The following is a 16,762-nucleotide window of genomic DNA, read 5'->3' as shown; positions in this document are numbered from 1 at the left end:
CTTTTCCAGCTTCTAGGGGTCACCTGCATTTCTTGGCTCATGGCCACTCTCCTTCGTCCTCACAGCTACCAAATGCAGACTGAATCCTCGTGTGGCCACCTCTCTGGTTCTCCACAGCCGGGAAAGTTCCTCCACTTTAAAGATTCATGTGATTAGATTGGGCCCACCTGGATAACGCAGGATAATCTGCCCATTTTAAGGTCCATAACTTTAATCACATCTGCGAAGTCTTTCTGTCATGTAAGGTAACATATTCACAAGTTTTGGGGTTTAGGATACGGACATCTTTGGGGACCATTATTCTGCCCACCAGAGAAAGATTACAAAACGTGGCTAATTCTATCAACATTAAGTTCACAAACCAGATATTTTTACTGACACCTATAAGTCAAACTGATGATTGCCAATAGAAACCATGAAATTTTGACCTAATTCGGTGCATGCAGTCATCCCCAAGGATATTAAAATGCCTCAAGATAATTAATGAGGGAAAATCAGATTAGAAAGAAACGTTTCACCATCTCAAATGTTCAAAACTCTGAGATACAGATGTGAACCTTAGAAAGTGACACTATTGTCGGTTTAATATTTTAGTGAGGGGCTCACATCAGATGAAGTTAATTAAACAAAGCTGATTTGGGATTGCAAAAATTCCATTAGTTAACGCCTAGGTGAATGAGCCTAGATTTCTTTAGAAACTGAAAGGTAATAGCTGGGCCACTAGAGACCCAAACGTGAGATCTAGTAACCCTGAGTTTTGACTAACACTGTCGTTCATTGATCTGGTGTTAAGCTGTATGAGTCACAAGATCCAGCAGATGAATCTGGCAGGTATGCTCTACCTGCTTTCCCAGAAAAGGCACCATATATTACCATAATCAGTGGTGCAGGACTTGAGGCCAACAGCTGCAAAAATAGTTTCTTTTATCGTTCACATCCCGTGTTTATCATAAATCTGAGACGATTCGTGGCACATGGGTCCATCCATACAGTTTTTAAACCTTCTTTGCTAAACTAAACAGTAGTGGTAAAAGATGCAGGGGAGAAACTACTCTAGCATATTACGTTTGGACAGAAAGCCTAAAATTACGTTTTGCTGTGATTCGCAAGGAAAGGAGATGGGAAGAAAACCAGCTGTTTCCTGCTTGTATTTCTTTTTGTTGTTGGAATCACTTTCTGGAGGAAAACTGAACAGTAGCTTGAGACCCTTGCTTAGAACACAACAAGGGTTTGTGGAAGACTCGTTTCTTTACAAGAAGTAATTATTTTGACATTGATTCTTTTAGGTACCAGAGGGGTAAAACAATCTTGGAATTGTATCTAAAAATGAGATCTGGTTTTATGCCATCATGGGATTTATTTGTCAATCAAAATATCATTAAAGGAGAGATGTTACTTGACAATGAAGTGAAAAATTAAAATCAGCTGGTTACACTGTTTGATAAACAACAAAATAGCCGTGCCTCTATAGAAAATATCTCTATAAATAAAAATATATATTTAGTTGAAGGAATTTCTGTATGCATATATTAAACTCACTTCAATATTTAGTTTCTTTTATCTATCAGTAGTATAGACCATTTCAAGTGCTAATATAAATAAATAAAACCCAAATACCTTTAAACATTTTTTAACATGTATGTAGAATATTCAGTTTAATACTGAATTTCCCCAGCTCTGATCAATTAGAGATTAAACCTGTTTCCTTAAAAAAAAAAAACTTCACAGAGCAGCTGCCTTCTCTGTGATAGAAGAGACTGTTTTAATCTTTAAATCATTTTGAACTGGCTCAGTTGCTTTACTGATCCTTTAACTTTGTTAAAAATTATCTTAAAAGTTTATCATTGAGAGAAATCAGAGATAAAGGAACTAATGGAGATGAGAGTTTTGAGGTTCTGAATCATATTTGGTCAGTGGGTGGTAGATAAGATGGAGACTTCAAAATCAAAAGCTTCAAAGATTGTTATGATTTCTCATTGACTATTTTGAAAGCCAGCTCAGAGTTTTATATCTAGGGGGATTTTCCCAGGACTGGGGGTAAAGACAATCAGCAAGTAAGTGATGGAACTAGGAAGTTATCGTAAGTCTTTCCTGCTCCAAAGGCTTTGCAGATCAGAGAACCACCACAGGCTCAGTTCATTTTCCTTACTGACGTTGCATTCAGTTGTTTTCCTTTAATTTATTGTCGCTTTAATTTGACTCCATCTTTAAAATGGGTGAAACTTAGAAAAAGAAAGGTAATTATTGAAATGATTTATGAATACAGTTGTTATTTTAATTTGTGGAATGCCCCTTATTCTCCGGATTTCTGCTATGGAAGTGAGATTCTATAACTGGACCAGTTTTTTCATTAACTCCTTTAAGATAGCCTGCTTTGGCATGCTGATTAGTGGAAATAAAGGGTACCCATTCTGCAAGCAAAATCTGTGACCTGAGGCAAATAAGGAGAAGAAAGTTTGAGCAGCAACACCTTAAAGGGTATGAAGGCAGGGGACGGATGCCTGCCATCTTTTGCAGGGGGTTTGCTGTGATCACTGCTTTGTAGGAATAGCCAGGAGGTGGGAAAGCTCAGAGAGAACTGCGTCCCTTGCGTGGTGCTTACTGTCTGTCCTAGATGACTTTACAAAAGGTAAGCCTGTGTTGGGGGCAGGAGGTTGGTTCCTGGGTTTTAGCCACAGCCATGCTGGGAAATAGATGCTTTTTCTCCCAGCCAAGGAGGCAGGAGAGGGGAGGCAACTGGAGACCATCAGCTCAGCCTTCAATATTCTTAAGGATGGGAATGAGCTCACCAACCCAAAAATTTTCATAAATTCAAACCCTTGAATGGCAAATACATACCACAATGTAAGCTCAAAATTTTCCCGAGAGTCTCAGGAGAGAATGATAGAGAAATATGACTTACCAATTGGAATATTAGAGTATGACAGGAGTCAGGCGGCATTGTTTCCCTTATTGACAAAGGTCAGTCGTGTCCTCTTCAATCAAAATGCAATCTCAGTAATTACTATTGAATGTTCTCACGTGCATGCCGGTGCACTATGCACCATGCAGAATTAATCAAAGGACAATGTGATCTTGAATTTCAAGGAGTTTCCACTAAGAGTAGGACTCTATATGAGGATAGCTTTCTTATCACTTAATAACTATTATGGTTTTATTTGCATGGTAATTTTTGCCAAGTGGTAAATTCCAGTTGGGATTTGATAAATTCATTTTATTTGCTTTCAACTGAAAAGTAAATTTTTCCTAAAATTCTAAATGAACTGAGGTATTTACTTGATGGCAGACCTATTTTTAGCTCGTTAAGCTTTTTATCCCCCCACCTCTCTTAGTTCCACTTGCCTGACTTTAAAACTCATATATCTTTCTCTTGTGTTCTTTCCATCGTAGAATGTCTTTTCCTCTTTCTCATACACCCAGACACGCAGCACGCACGCACTCACGTACACAGAGTTACTTTACGATTCCTCTCTTAGTCCCTCTCTTTACTCTTGTTTCCATCTTCCTGTAGGCTCCCTGTAACATTTATTCTAAGCGACCAACTCCTGTTTATGGAACCTCTACTGAGTGTAAAGGATTGTGCTACACGCTGAGGCCTCTGCCCCTCATTTTCTCTGGCTGCAGACTCTTGATTGTATGTTTATCAGTGTTTCCTTCTGATGGGTAGAAGGTGGGTAAAATTAAAGGAGAGAGTGGGCAGAGGGAAGGGTCCTGGTTGGCTATAGAGAGAAGAAATTGAAGATAGACTTTGCAAACCAGGAAAAGGGGAAGTGAAACAGAACACTGAGATTGTGCTGGGAAACTGGAGGTTTGTTAAGTCAATAGGATAAGGTAGAGAAGCTGCACCAGCAGAATTATTCTGAGTGTTTTATTAAGCATTTTATGGTGATAAAAATAGATGGCCATATTTACACATTGACATTTCTGCACTAAATTACTAGTTTATCCTTTTCAACTAGTTAAAACCTAAGTTTAAAAACCTCAGAACCTTACATTTCTTTGACATCAGTGCAACTGTTCCACTATCCTGCCCATTCTCTGGCCATCATTTCTCAATCTCGGGTGCCAAACTTTTTTTTAAAATGAAGTGCGTACATCCTATTCAGAAACAATTTGTGTTTTCACAGTGAGACTTAAAAAGGAAGACACTCTTATGCCAAGAATTGGCGTATATTAGACTTGAGAGTTACTCAGAATTACCTCCTAACAGGTAAGCTCTATGAGGATTTTCCAGTTAGGTTGAACCATTGTTGAAAGACTGATTGTGAGAAACAATAGCTTGAAATTTGTCCAGACTTAGTAAAATGTTGGAAATTTGAAGAAGAATTGATTTTTCTAGTCAGTATATTTTTCATTGTAACAGTCTCCTGTATTGATTTGGTTTCCAGTCTTTTTGTGTCATAGCAGATATCTCACTGGTTATCTGCCTGAAGTTTCAATATTTGGGATTTTTTATCTTTGCAGTAATGTCAAAGAAATGCAAGAGTTAGTAGTTTTTAAACGTGGGATTTGGCAGAAAGAAAAAGATCATTCCTGATGAAAGCTTTCACTGAGTTACCCAGAAATTTATGCTTAAGCTTCCTGACAGCCAGTAATTATCATATTGCAGTTACTTTTGAGAGGTGTTTACCCTGAGTTGAGGTTTTCTTGTATTCATTATTGGAATCATGAATTAACTCTCATGTTAATCTAGTAGTTTACCTCAGCAGTCAGTCTGCCAACCTGTGTAAAATCACTATATTGCTGCTCGACACATATTTTTAGTTCTTTGCTGCGAAAGCAATATTGGGCTCAGAGAATTAAGGCATTCCCTGCTTCAAGGAACTTAACATTATAGTAGGAGAGGTGAGATGAGAAAACAAGGGATATAATAGCACACTGATACAAATACCCCTATTTCTTTGCCTCCTTCACAGCAGATCTTTTCAAATGTGGTCCATGCACTTGTCTGCAGTTCATTTCCTCCGGGTCTCTCTTGAACCCAGTCTTTTGGAACCCATCTCTCCACCAGAACTGCTTATGTCAGGGTCATGAGTGGCTTTCAGGTCAACACTGTGGGCAGTTTTCAGTCCTTTTCACACTTGACTTTCAGTAACATTTGAAACAGGTGTTCATTCTCTACTCCTGCAAGTACCGCCTTCTTCTGGTTTCCACAACATAACTTGCTGTTCTTCCCAGTCTTGTTTGCTGATTCTTCATCATCTTCCTGACTCTTCCTCTAAAAGTTGGAGTATCCAAGGATGCAGTCCTTGGTCCTAGTTTGTTCTCTGAGAAACTTACCTTCTTAGTGATCTCATACAATCTCTTGGCTTCAAATTCCATCATACGCTGACAGTTTCCAAATTCATATTATTGATCTGAACGTCTCTCTTGAACTCTAGACAACATATTTCTGCTTGAGGTAGCTAATAGGCATCCTAAACATAGTATGTCCAAAACTCCTAATCATCCCCGTGTGCCAAACCTCCTCTTCCTACAGTCTTTCCTATATCAGTTATCCCAGAAATAATCAATGGTAACATTTTGGTATATGTCTTTCCAGGCTCATGTGAGTATGTATGCTTATTTCTCCCCACCACTCATGAGATCATTTTGTGTATACTGTTTTCTTTCTTTAACCTCCCACCTTACCCCACCCCATCATTTTCAATGAAAGTGTTTTTTATACTCTTAAATATTCTTTAGAAACCTAGTTTTTGGTAGCTACTTGGTTGTACCATAATTTATTACTACCCTTATTAGTGAACATTGGATTGCCTCCCATGACTTGTTATTATAATTTAAACTATAGCTAGTATCCCTATTACATTTAGTATCCCCATTACAAATAAGAAAGAAAAAAACACTTCATCATTCTAGTTCTGCACTATCTCAATATAATAGCCACTAACCATATGTGGCTTTTGAGCACTCAGATGTGACTAGTCCAAATTAAGATGTGCTGTAAATGTAAAATACACACTAGATTTCAAAGACTTAGTTTGAAAAAAAGTATAAAATATCTTACTAATTTTTATGTTGATTACTTGTTCAAATAATATTTTATTTTGTTGGGCTAAAGATATATTTTAAAAAGTGATTTTATCCATGTCCTTTTACTTTTTTAAACATGACTATCAGAAAATTAAAAATTCTATGTGTGGCTCCCATTATATTTCTTTTGTACAGCACTGTTTTAGTTGCTCAGGTCAAAACTCTTGGAGTTATCCTTTCCTCCTCTCTTGCTGTTATATTTCATATCCTGTTGGGTCTACTCTCAAAATCTATCCAGAATATGACCACTTTTCATCACCTCCACTACTCCCACTCAAGTCCAAGTCGTCATTAGCTCTTGTTTAGATTCTGGCAACAACCCTTGACTTGTCTTCAGCTTCTGCAGTCTAATCTCAATATAGTGGCCAAAGTGATTCTTTTAAATTGTGTCAGATCATGTCTCTTCACTCCTCAAAACCCTCCAATGGCTTTTTATCTTATTCAGAGTAAAAGTCAAGTCCTGAAAAAACTACTGCCTCCTTTGTCTCTCCTTTGGACTTTATTTCTACACTCTCTATATCATAAGCCAAACATGTTTCCCACGTTGGGTCTTTCTATTTGCCCTTGCCCCCTGGAGTGGTCTTCCTGCAGATATCAGCAGGGCCCGTGCTGCCACCTCCTTCAGGTCTTTGCTTCTTTTGAAACCTGTACTGAACACTCTATTTAAAATTATGAGCTGACCGCACCTCACTGCACCCCAACAATTCCTAACTCCCTAACTTCTTGTTTTTTTTTCTTCTTCTTAGCACTTATCAATGTCTAACAGAATATATATTTTTCATATTGATTAAATTTATTTTCTGTCTTTCCCCACCAGAACCAGAAGTTCCATGAGGGCAGGAACCTTTGTTTGATTTGCTGCTACCTCTCCAGCTCTGAGAATGTTTAGCACATGTTAGGTGATAAATAAGTATTTGTTGAACGGATGAATAAGTGAATTTCTTGATACCACAAGTGCTCTAGGGACTTGAAGAGAATGACTGCAGGTGTTTTGGGAGATAAGATGACTGCGCTTCCTAAAGTGAAATTAACTAGGAGATAAGACTGGGTGGTAGGGTGGGGCATTGTTAGAGAGGGCCTTGACTTCTAGGCCAAGGGATCTATATCTAATTCAGTGAGAAATAAGGAGCCATTGAAATTCTTTAAGCAGAAGAACAGCAGATTGGGGTTGCCTTTAATCTTGTAGCGGAGAGAACAGACAGATGGACAGACGACAGTTGACAACAGTGCATGAAAGAATAATCGATCAGGTCGTGGAGAGAACAGAGACAAGAATGCCAGTTGAATGGATACTGCAGTCATGCAGTTGAGAACTAAGGACTTGCTAGCTGTGAAAGTCAAAGAAAAAGATGTAGGAAACTATCCACTGATAGAATCTATAGGATTTGGCAACTGATTGCATGTGGGAAAGGAGGGACAAGTAGTTAAAGAGGACTTTGCTCTAATCCTCAATGACAGAGTTGAGGAGATAAGAAGAAATGAGGAAAACTGAAGGAGGCAAGTTTTGAGGTGAGTTGATGATTTCAGTCTTGGGCAGACTTTAGTTCGAAGAGAGATGTCCCCTGAATTCCTGAAATGTTTTCATGTGCCTTTCAAGTCTCTTCAATAGTAAGTGCACATTTGACCAAACTTGGGAGCATGCTTTCTCTGACGTCATGCTATGTAGGTGTTCTGGGAAAGACAATAGAAAGAGGACACTGCTTTTACTCGTATTTGCCAGTGGAAATCTAGTAAACTCAACTTGAGATTTGTGTACTGCAGAAACATTAATTACCCTCAGATAACTCCAGGCCTAATAATAACATGGAGCATTGGTGAAAGAGATAATGTGTAGTGTATCGTGTTTGCTTGCTGCTAATTAGGAATATTGGGATTAGCATGTTTGGAGCAGTCAGTGGGCCTCAAACTGAATTATTTTAGTCATGTTTGCAAAGAAAGTCCAAGAACGCATTATGAATTATTTTGGTTATGAAATTATATTTTCTACTTTGTATAGTCTTTAAAAACTGAAGTCTGCATGCCCTTGTCCCTTCAAAAGCTTTCTTTACTGGCATCAGGGAGCCTTAAATAAAGGGGCATTAGATGTTTTGCCAGTGTTTGTGGGCATCAGAGATAATCTCGTTAATTTCTTCTGCTTATTTAGGGATAGACTCAAATGATTGACACTGCCATTTGCTTTTATCTCTTATTTTTGATTTTTTGGTTTCAAGTCTTCATTTAAAGTTACGACTGTTCCTCAGAGGTAGCTTGTTATGGGATTTTTCACCTAAAACATGAGTTGTAAAGAAAACTCATAAAACTTAGACCAGGCTAAACTTTAACCACACCGTACAGGCAATGAAGAGATTTATGTGTTGTTACCAGCTGTCTACTCCCTAAAATATCTGATTTGATTCATTCAAGAAATATTTTTTGTAAATCAACTATGTGCTATTTATCTACAAACAAAAATTTCTACCTTTGTGGAGTTTACATTCTAGTGAGGGAAGACTGAAATTAAACAAATAATTAGAATCTATTGGCTGTTAGAGGATGGTTAGCACTAAGTAGAATAATAAAGCAGGAAGTAGAGGTAGGAAGTGATGGGGTATTTGCAATTTTAGTTTGGGTGGTCAGAGAATGACTCACTGAGGCTTACATTTGAACAGAGACCTAAAGGAGGTGACAAACCATGCAGAGGGCTGCAGGGAGAGTGCTTCAGCCATAGGGAGGAGCAGGGGTGCAGGCCTTGGGGCAGGTGTGTGCCAGACGTGTTTGAGTAACAGCAAAGAGGTCACTGTGTCTGGAGTGGGGTGAATGAGGGTGAGAGTAGCCAGGGATGAGGTCAGACAGGTGACAGGAACCAGATTGTGCAGGGCCTTCTAGGTCCTGAAACCACTGGGAGGTTGAAACATGGAAGTAACTCGGTCTGACTTGCCTTTCACAAGGCTCACCTTGTCTGCTCGTTTGAAACTAGACTCTAAGGGGCCAAGAGTGAAAGTGGAGAGATCAGTTGGGAGTCACTGTAATAACCTTGGTGAGAGGTGATAAGGACCAGGGGAGCAATGGAGACAAGAGATCAGATTCTGAATATATTCTGAAGGTAGAGTGGAGAGGGTTTGCTGAAGGATTGACATATGAAAGAAAGAGAGGACTATGGATAACTCCAAAGTTTTTTTTTCCCAAACAGCTGACAGGATAGAGTATCTATATAGCAGATTATAAAACCTTGTGCGATATTTCCTGATTGTTTTCAGTGAAGTGTAAAATAGTTTCCCTTGGTTGGTTTTTGGTATCCTTGAGTCACTTTTTAGTTTCCAAGGGTTATGAATGTCAAAGAATATACTTTCGCTCATCTGTCACTCCTCAAGGTTCTTCTTTTATTCTTATTTTAAAATTTCCCCTTTCCCCCCTCCATATAAAGGATCTATTATTTTCTGAAACTTTTATCCATTGCTGTAGTGGATTATAGCTGCCTCCTCACCATTTTTTTAATTGGACTGTTGGCTGCAATGATAAATCTATCAAGTCATATGCATTTACTTGTGTGGGGAAAAAAACCTTTCATGTAGCAATATAACAAAGAATACAATGCATTTTGTCCTACTCCAAATTTAGTAATTTGGTCTAATAAATAACGTTAATATGGAAAACACATTTTCTTTAAAAAATAATCACAATTTGTTGGAGCAAGGCAAAGAATTGACGTGGCTTCTAGTATTGTAAAAATTTACAATTAAAAAAAAGGAAAAAATAGCAAACCAAGTATTGGAAACTTTCATTGTCAGTATTGGATTGGTTACCTAGTTACCCTTGGTAGGGGGATGAGGCAGTGTTTAATTGAGGATCAATCATAAAGGTTCTGATATTTATAAAATCGTGGTGATTTTGGAGTTATAATGGTGATCTTTGACCTATTTCTAAAATTTTGTGTTTTTAGAACATTTTGGAAGTGTTTCTCTTAATACACTCAATTCTGAATTACCATGCTTATGGGAGTCTGATAATGAATTGATATCTGAATTCCATAATAAATCTGAAAATTGACGCAAGGCAAGACCAAGTCTTTACCAATGCTATGAAAAGGTGACATACAGTAACTGTCTTGTCACTACTTGTTCTGGGATACAAATGAGAAATAAAATTATGAGAAGGTAGATAGTATGAAGTCTTAGGGATAATTTGAATAAGGAAAAAATAAACTGGATTATTTTAGCAACGGATAAGTTTTTTCTATATGATTGTATAAACTTTTCTGATTATTAAATGTAAAAAGAAGCATAATTCTTCAGTTAATTATAAAAATAAGCCAAACTTCTAGAAAATGTCACCAAGAACAGCTATTTCTGTCATGTTTCAACATACTGAAATCTTAAACCTTCTTCCCACCTGTCTCGTCTTCAAGACGCTCACCCATCTCCCTCCCTTTTCCCCCCCTCCGTCTCCCGCACGCCCTCCTCCTCCCCTTCCACCTCTCCCTGCGCCTCTGCCTCCTCCTCCCTCTTCCCCTCCCACTCCCCTTCTCCTTCTTCCTCTCTCCTTTCACTGCCAAACTGCTACCTATTTCTTCGTTTCTCATTCATTCAAACTGCTATCCACTTCACTTCTCATTCACTCATTTCAGCGTACTTCAAACTTTAACTATTCTGTAAAAAGTCACTAATAGCTATCAAATGGCGAAATGTAAAATACCCTTGTCAGACCTTATCCCAAATAACCTCTTGGTAGCCTTTGACGCTATAGATCACCATTCCCAAGAGATAAGTAGGCAGGAGGAAGCATTATGAATCGTCAAGTGTCCCTTCCTTTCCTCGTGCTGCTCCCTGTCTGGTATTGTCTTCCCCTCTGCCTCATTTGTGCCAGTGAAAAGCCCACTTATCCCTCTGAAAGTCTCTCCAAATCCCAACAAGATTAATTCTTCCCTCCTCTCTGCCACCCATCATGCATCTTGTTCATACGTCCTCTCATATGTGTGGCCCTCTTTGGTGTTCAATTGTTTATGGGGTTGGCCACTTAGCTAGACTCTGAGATACTTTAGGGCAGTGCCATCTTTATTCATCTTTATACGCCAACTCTCAGCATATCATAAGGACTTGATACATGCTTATTGGATGAGTGAATTTATTTTGTTATGATGCACATTTAGAGTTTAGAAATCTTTTCCTTGTCAATATTTGTGCATACTCATACCTCTTCTCAAACTTCAAAACATAACTGAATCTTTTGACATTGGTATGAATCTCTGAACTTTCTCTCTAATCATTGATGCTGAATACTTGGTACTACTGAGACGGTGGGAGAGAAGACTGAGTTGGGAGAATACAAAATGGAAAGACAAAGGTGAGCTCTTTCCTTTAATCCCTTCCTGTATTCGTTCCTGCTTGTGCGCGTGTCCCAGTCTTGAGAGCCTCTGAAACCCGCCAGGGTGGAAGTGCAAAGTAAGTTATATCTGTTCTCTCATATTTTCTGTTCATGCAGTGATAAAGTAAGGCGAGTCCTGGAATAAACTCACACATGAGAATCATAGCAAACAGCAAAACAAAATAGAACAGCAGCAACAACAAAACAACCTAATATTGTTTGGGAGAAAATGAAAAGGGTGACATTTGCTGGAAAAGTTTCGAAAGTTCAGGTGTTTCTTTGAATAAAATAAAATTTTAAAATAATATGAATATAAGAATATGTTAACAAATGTAATAAATATATAATATGTAATTATAAAAATATAATAATATAAATTTATATGTGTATAACTTTGTAAATTTTCTCATTTTGAAAAAATGAATTTGAATTTTAGTAGGATTACTTTTAGGTGTCCAAAATACTTGGATATTGTTTTACTTTCATGTCTCACCTCTTCACTGTTACATATACAATTATTTTATATACATTAGAGAAAGAGTAGAACACAGAGAGCTGCAGTAAAATAGAAGTATTTTTGAGAGGATATTCATTCTGTTACTAGATTTTGTTCTTAATTGACAGCGCGCATTTATTTCTGTTTTTTTTGGCCCGTACCATATAAGGCAACTTCTACTTTCATTTATGAAAGAAAGTACGTGCTCTGTCTCTTGTACTCTGTGAAAATGTGCAGCTCTGGCAGTTACACTGGATGGTTTTGCTGTAGTAATTAAAACACAGATGGAGCTCATTTCTTCCCCAAGTGTTTGATTGGCAGATACTCTGTGGTCAACACTTCTCTCAGGTGAACACATCGGCACCATCTGCCTTCGGTCGGCTTGGAGAGGGTGGTCACACGGAATTTCCTGGTCATCACATGAGCCAGTTTACAGTTTACATTGAGTATATTCCTCTTGCTGAAGCTGCTGAATGATTTATGAAAAATGACATATAATATATAAGGGTCTTCGTGGCAGTGTCCAACTTAGTGAAATATTCATTAATAAATATGTATTTTTAAATCTACCACTTCCTTTTTCTGGATAAGATATTTAGAGCGTAAAATAAAATCACTCCATCTTAAAAAGTTCAAGTTTCTAAACAAATTGAGCTAATGGAGCATTTTGTTTTTTAGCGAGGTTGTTAGAGATGATTTCAAATCAAGAGTTATATGTTTTGAACAATTGATGCGAGCACTAGTTACAAATAAAAACACTAGTATGCTGCCTCCTAAACCCAACACTAAAATAGTTTGGGAGAATATTCTAATTTTAAAAATTTTGTATATTTATAACTGTTAGAAATAGATTTTGATAAATGCACATCATTATTTAGATATCAGGATAAGAAATGGATAGAAATTTATGCTCATCCAATTTTGATACAGATAAGTGAATGTAGGTTGATTCTTATGTAGAAAAAACATAGATTTAAGACACCGGCAGCACAGAAACAATGACATATTTAAAAAGAAAAAGAAAAAAAATTATTTCATTGTCCTAGAAATATATTTTGAAATGTATCATACTTGTGCAAACACATACTCTAGATTTGTAAAAGAATACACATGTATCATGCATAATAACCTGAATTCTATATATAATTAAATAACGGAAAACTGATTTGAGTTCCTCCTTCGCTGTCCAAATGGATAAATAATTATGATTGCCAGAATGAAAAATATGCTATGTAGAACTTATGGGGGAAACCAAGTGAATTAGACTATTGCTCACAGAATGTTAGAACAAAGAATAAAGGAATTAGGTTGAAAAACATTCTGAAGGCCCCTGGCATACGCTCATTGCTATGGTTCCCATGGAAATCCACTTATGGTAAAGGGCAAGAGTGACTTTTGAGACTTTGGCAAGAATTTGAAGATTAAATTCATAAAGCTAATCACTTCATAGTTGGAGTGAAAAATACGATGACTTTTGGAGTTGAACCAACAGAAAAGAAGGAAAATAATTGTGAATGTATAGAAGTTTATCATCTTCTGTTACCAGAAAACTTAAATGATAACCTTTGAGTTAGCTTCTCATTTTGTTTGAATATATGATCACCTCTATTCGAGCTTGGAATTTTTCAAGGTAAGGAGTGGGAGAAGGAAGGAAGAAAAAGAGTTTTAACTTTAGTTATTTAAAATGCATTTTAGTTTATGTAGTAAACATTTATCCAAAGGAGGCTACATTCTCATAAGGGGAAGGAAGTGAATAATTTCGATAGAACAGACTAGCATAAGTACTGTAAGCAAAGTGCTGCAGACGTTCAGAGGAGGGAGTTCCCAAATTAAGGGGAGCCCCAGACCCCCTGAATGTACGCTCATTGCTTACGTTTCTGCTCTAGTTGCACTGTCTTCTTTCCCAACCTGTTTCTTCCTTCTAACCTCCTTATTCCCTCTTGACATTTTTCTATGTAATATAGTTTACATTGCAAACTCCCATCTTATAATTATATGTATAATATGGACCTTCAGAGAACTTCATCAGATGTCGTTTGGTTAATAACATCCAACATTTATTGAGTACGTACTGTGTGCCAGACACTTTTCCGAGCACTTTCTCATTTCATTCTCACAGCAACTCTATGAAGAAAGCACTATTGTTATTATTATTACCTTATTTTGCAAATGAGGAAACTGCCTAAAATGACCCGGCTAATCCTGTAGGTGGATGAGATTACTTGGGCCAGACTTGCTCCAGAGTACAGTACTCTCGTGCCACTTAAACTCACCCAGCTCCTAGAACTGCCCTGAGTGTGAAGAGTAAATATCTCCCCCACCCCCAGCCCCTCTAATGAAACCCAAGGAAGGGGCAGCAGAGGAGACTGAGAAGATGGTCTCACAATGAGAGAGTAAACTAAAAAGAGGGAAGAGTTGCTGAGAAGGGCGGTTACACTCCGGAGGGATTGGGCAGGGAGCAGACACTTACGCACACACAGCCACCTTTGCCGGAACACAGACTCCCTGCCACATTTGCTCAGCTGGGTCCCTCCACCCATGTCCAGTCTAGAGGCTGATGGGCAACTGAGAGATAAGGTGAGTACAGATAGTCCTTAGTGGAAAAGAAGTTTCATCTCATTAACTTTTGTTTTTTTCCAGTTAAAAGGGATTTCTAAGTCCCTGAGCTAGATATTGAATGGGATGGAAAAGTGACACTCCTACCTTCAAACATGACAGAAGGTCACAGGCCTGAGGGAGTGTGAGTTCCCTTGTCTTAGTCTCAGGCTTTACCCCGTCTGTCTCTGGTTCTTTGTTTCTTTGTGGGCTGGAAGGGCTGGAGTCCCTACCAACTCTGAAAAAAGTTTGTGTTGATAAGCAGCTTGCAGTCTATCTGAGCAGTTGTGAAAAATGTCTATAGAAAGTTAAATACAGGGAAAACATACATAGGGTGAAAAAGAGGAATAGAGGTTGCCAAGGGGGGGTGTGGAGATTGATTGGAGTGGAAGATGCCTACTGACCTGATGGTTACACAGGTGTGTAGTTTGTTAAAACACATTACATTATACATTTAAGATGTGCAATCCATTCAAACACACAGCAAAGAAAGTTAACTAATGTAATGATGCATTTTTAAAAGTGTATCTCAAATCCGTGTAGAGGCTCCAAATAAGCTCCAAGCAACGAGTAAGGTTCTAGAGAGTGTTGCGTTAGGAAGATGGAGGGTGAAAATAAGTCTGAGATGGCCCAAAAACAGACCCTCCTTTTTTATATATGATAAACTATTATTTTGCTTTCCTTAGCTATTTTTGTTTCTTGAAATAGTTTTGAGACTTTTTAATTTTTCTTTTTTTCCTTGTCTTTTTAAAATTGCATCACACTTTCCTTTATCCTTTTTTAAAAAATTAGCTGTACTATTTCTTCAAATTGTCCTCCTTAGTTTTTTTCTTTTTTAAATCTGGCAGTCACTAAGTGAGGCTTACATGTGTAGACAGTTCCTGGCACATAGTTAACACTCCATAAACATTAGTTACGTAGAGCCATTGAGATTTTATCACTATATTTGCGCTTCAGCATGCTACGTGGTTTTCTGTTTAAGCTATTAACCATTCACCTACTTTTTCTTTTTCTTTTTCTTTTTGAGGAAGATTAGCCCTGAGCTAACTACTGCCAGTCCTCCACTTTTTTGCTGAGGAAGACTGGCCCTGAGCTAACATCCGTGCCCATCTTCCTCTACTTTATATGTGGGACGCCTGCCACAGCATGGTGTGCCAAGCAGCGCCATGTCCCTACCCGGGATCCCAACCCGTGAACCCCGGGTACCGCCGAGAAGCAGAATGTGCGAACTTAACCGCTGCGCCACGGGTCCGGCCCCTCACCTACTTTTTCTATAGAGAGATGATATGTTAGTATACTTTTGCCTGTTCCTTTAAAATTTCCTTTGTCTTTTCTTATTTAAAATTCTTATCTTTGCTTAAAATCTTAAACTATTATTTCACTGCTTCCTTTCACTCTAGTGGTCAATTAACCTATTACGCAAAGAGCAAATTGAGTGACATTGATTGAAACTTGTTCTTTTGTTATGTCCAGTCTAAAAGTAAAAAAAAGTGGTTGACAATGCATGATCTGCTGTGTTAGATGACACCAGTATTAGAAAATATAATTAAAAATGTTTTATACTAAAACATATTGCATTAAACAAGATGGAAAGATTGAAGGAGGGGGAGTAGATGAAACAAGTTGGAAGAACGTTCAGCTTAAGAGATGAAGTATTAAGTATGGGAGAAAGCATAAGATAAGGGAGGGCAGGAGTGTCTGCCCCGCTCCTGATGTTCCTTACATTCTCCTGTGTCCCAATGCCATTAGCAGCGTTAGCCCATCTAGATTTTTGCTGATTTGAATTCATTCTGGGTCATACATATTTAGTGTTGGTCATTTTTAGTCTTTCTTTTTCTCTTACTCTCCTAAGTTCTTAAAGTCTATACTCAATGTTACTTGTTTTAAAATCCAAAAGGCAAAATGGATCATAGAAAGTGAGAGTAGGAACAGAAATTGGGACAGTGGCATGAGCATCAGTAATTGGGTGCTGCAGAAAAAACTGAGGTGGACAAGAGACACAGACCAAGAGTGTGACCACGATCTGGTCCAGGAAGGCTGCGCCTGACTTCCCATTCCCCAGCAGGTGAAGACATGCTGGACCCACCTGCTCAGGCAGGTTGGGAGCGGGGAGGATTGGGGCTGTCAATTAAAAAACAAACTTTCCTGTTATTTTATCCTCAAAATGAGTTTATTTGGGAATAACCAAAAGAATTCAGGATGTGCATGCTATGGCGAATCATAGGAAATTCCAGAAAACGAAGGAGGGGAACTTCATTTTGTAGAGAAAAGGGAGGAGTAGAGAGAAGCTGTTCTAAA

At 38.1% G+C, this 16,762-nt stretch overlaps 1 protein-coding gene across 1 annotated transcript in view; it reads right to left on the bottom strand.

Annotated features, from left to right (window-relative positions):
• LOC124242645 (uncharacterized) overlaps nt 1-16,762 on the bottom strand; it is a 126,752-nt gene that overhangs the window by 57,564 nt on the left and 52,426 nt on the right. The window lies entirely within an intron of this gene.

The sequence above is a fragment of the Equus quagga genome, chromosome 7 (genome assembly GCF_021613505.1).
Source record: "Equus quagga isolate Etosha38 chromosome 7, UCLA_HA_Equagga_1.0, whole genome shotgun sequence".
Classification (NCBI taxonomy): domain Eukaryota; kingdom Metazoa; phylum Chordata; class Mammalia; order Perissodactyla; family Equidae; genus Equus; species Equus quagga.
This window is presented reverse-complemented; position numbering and strand designations above follow the sequence as displayed.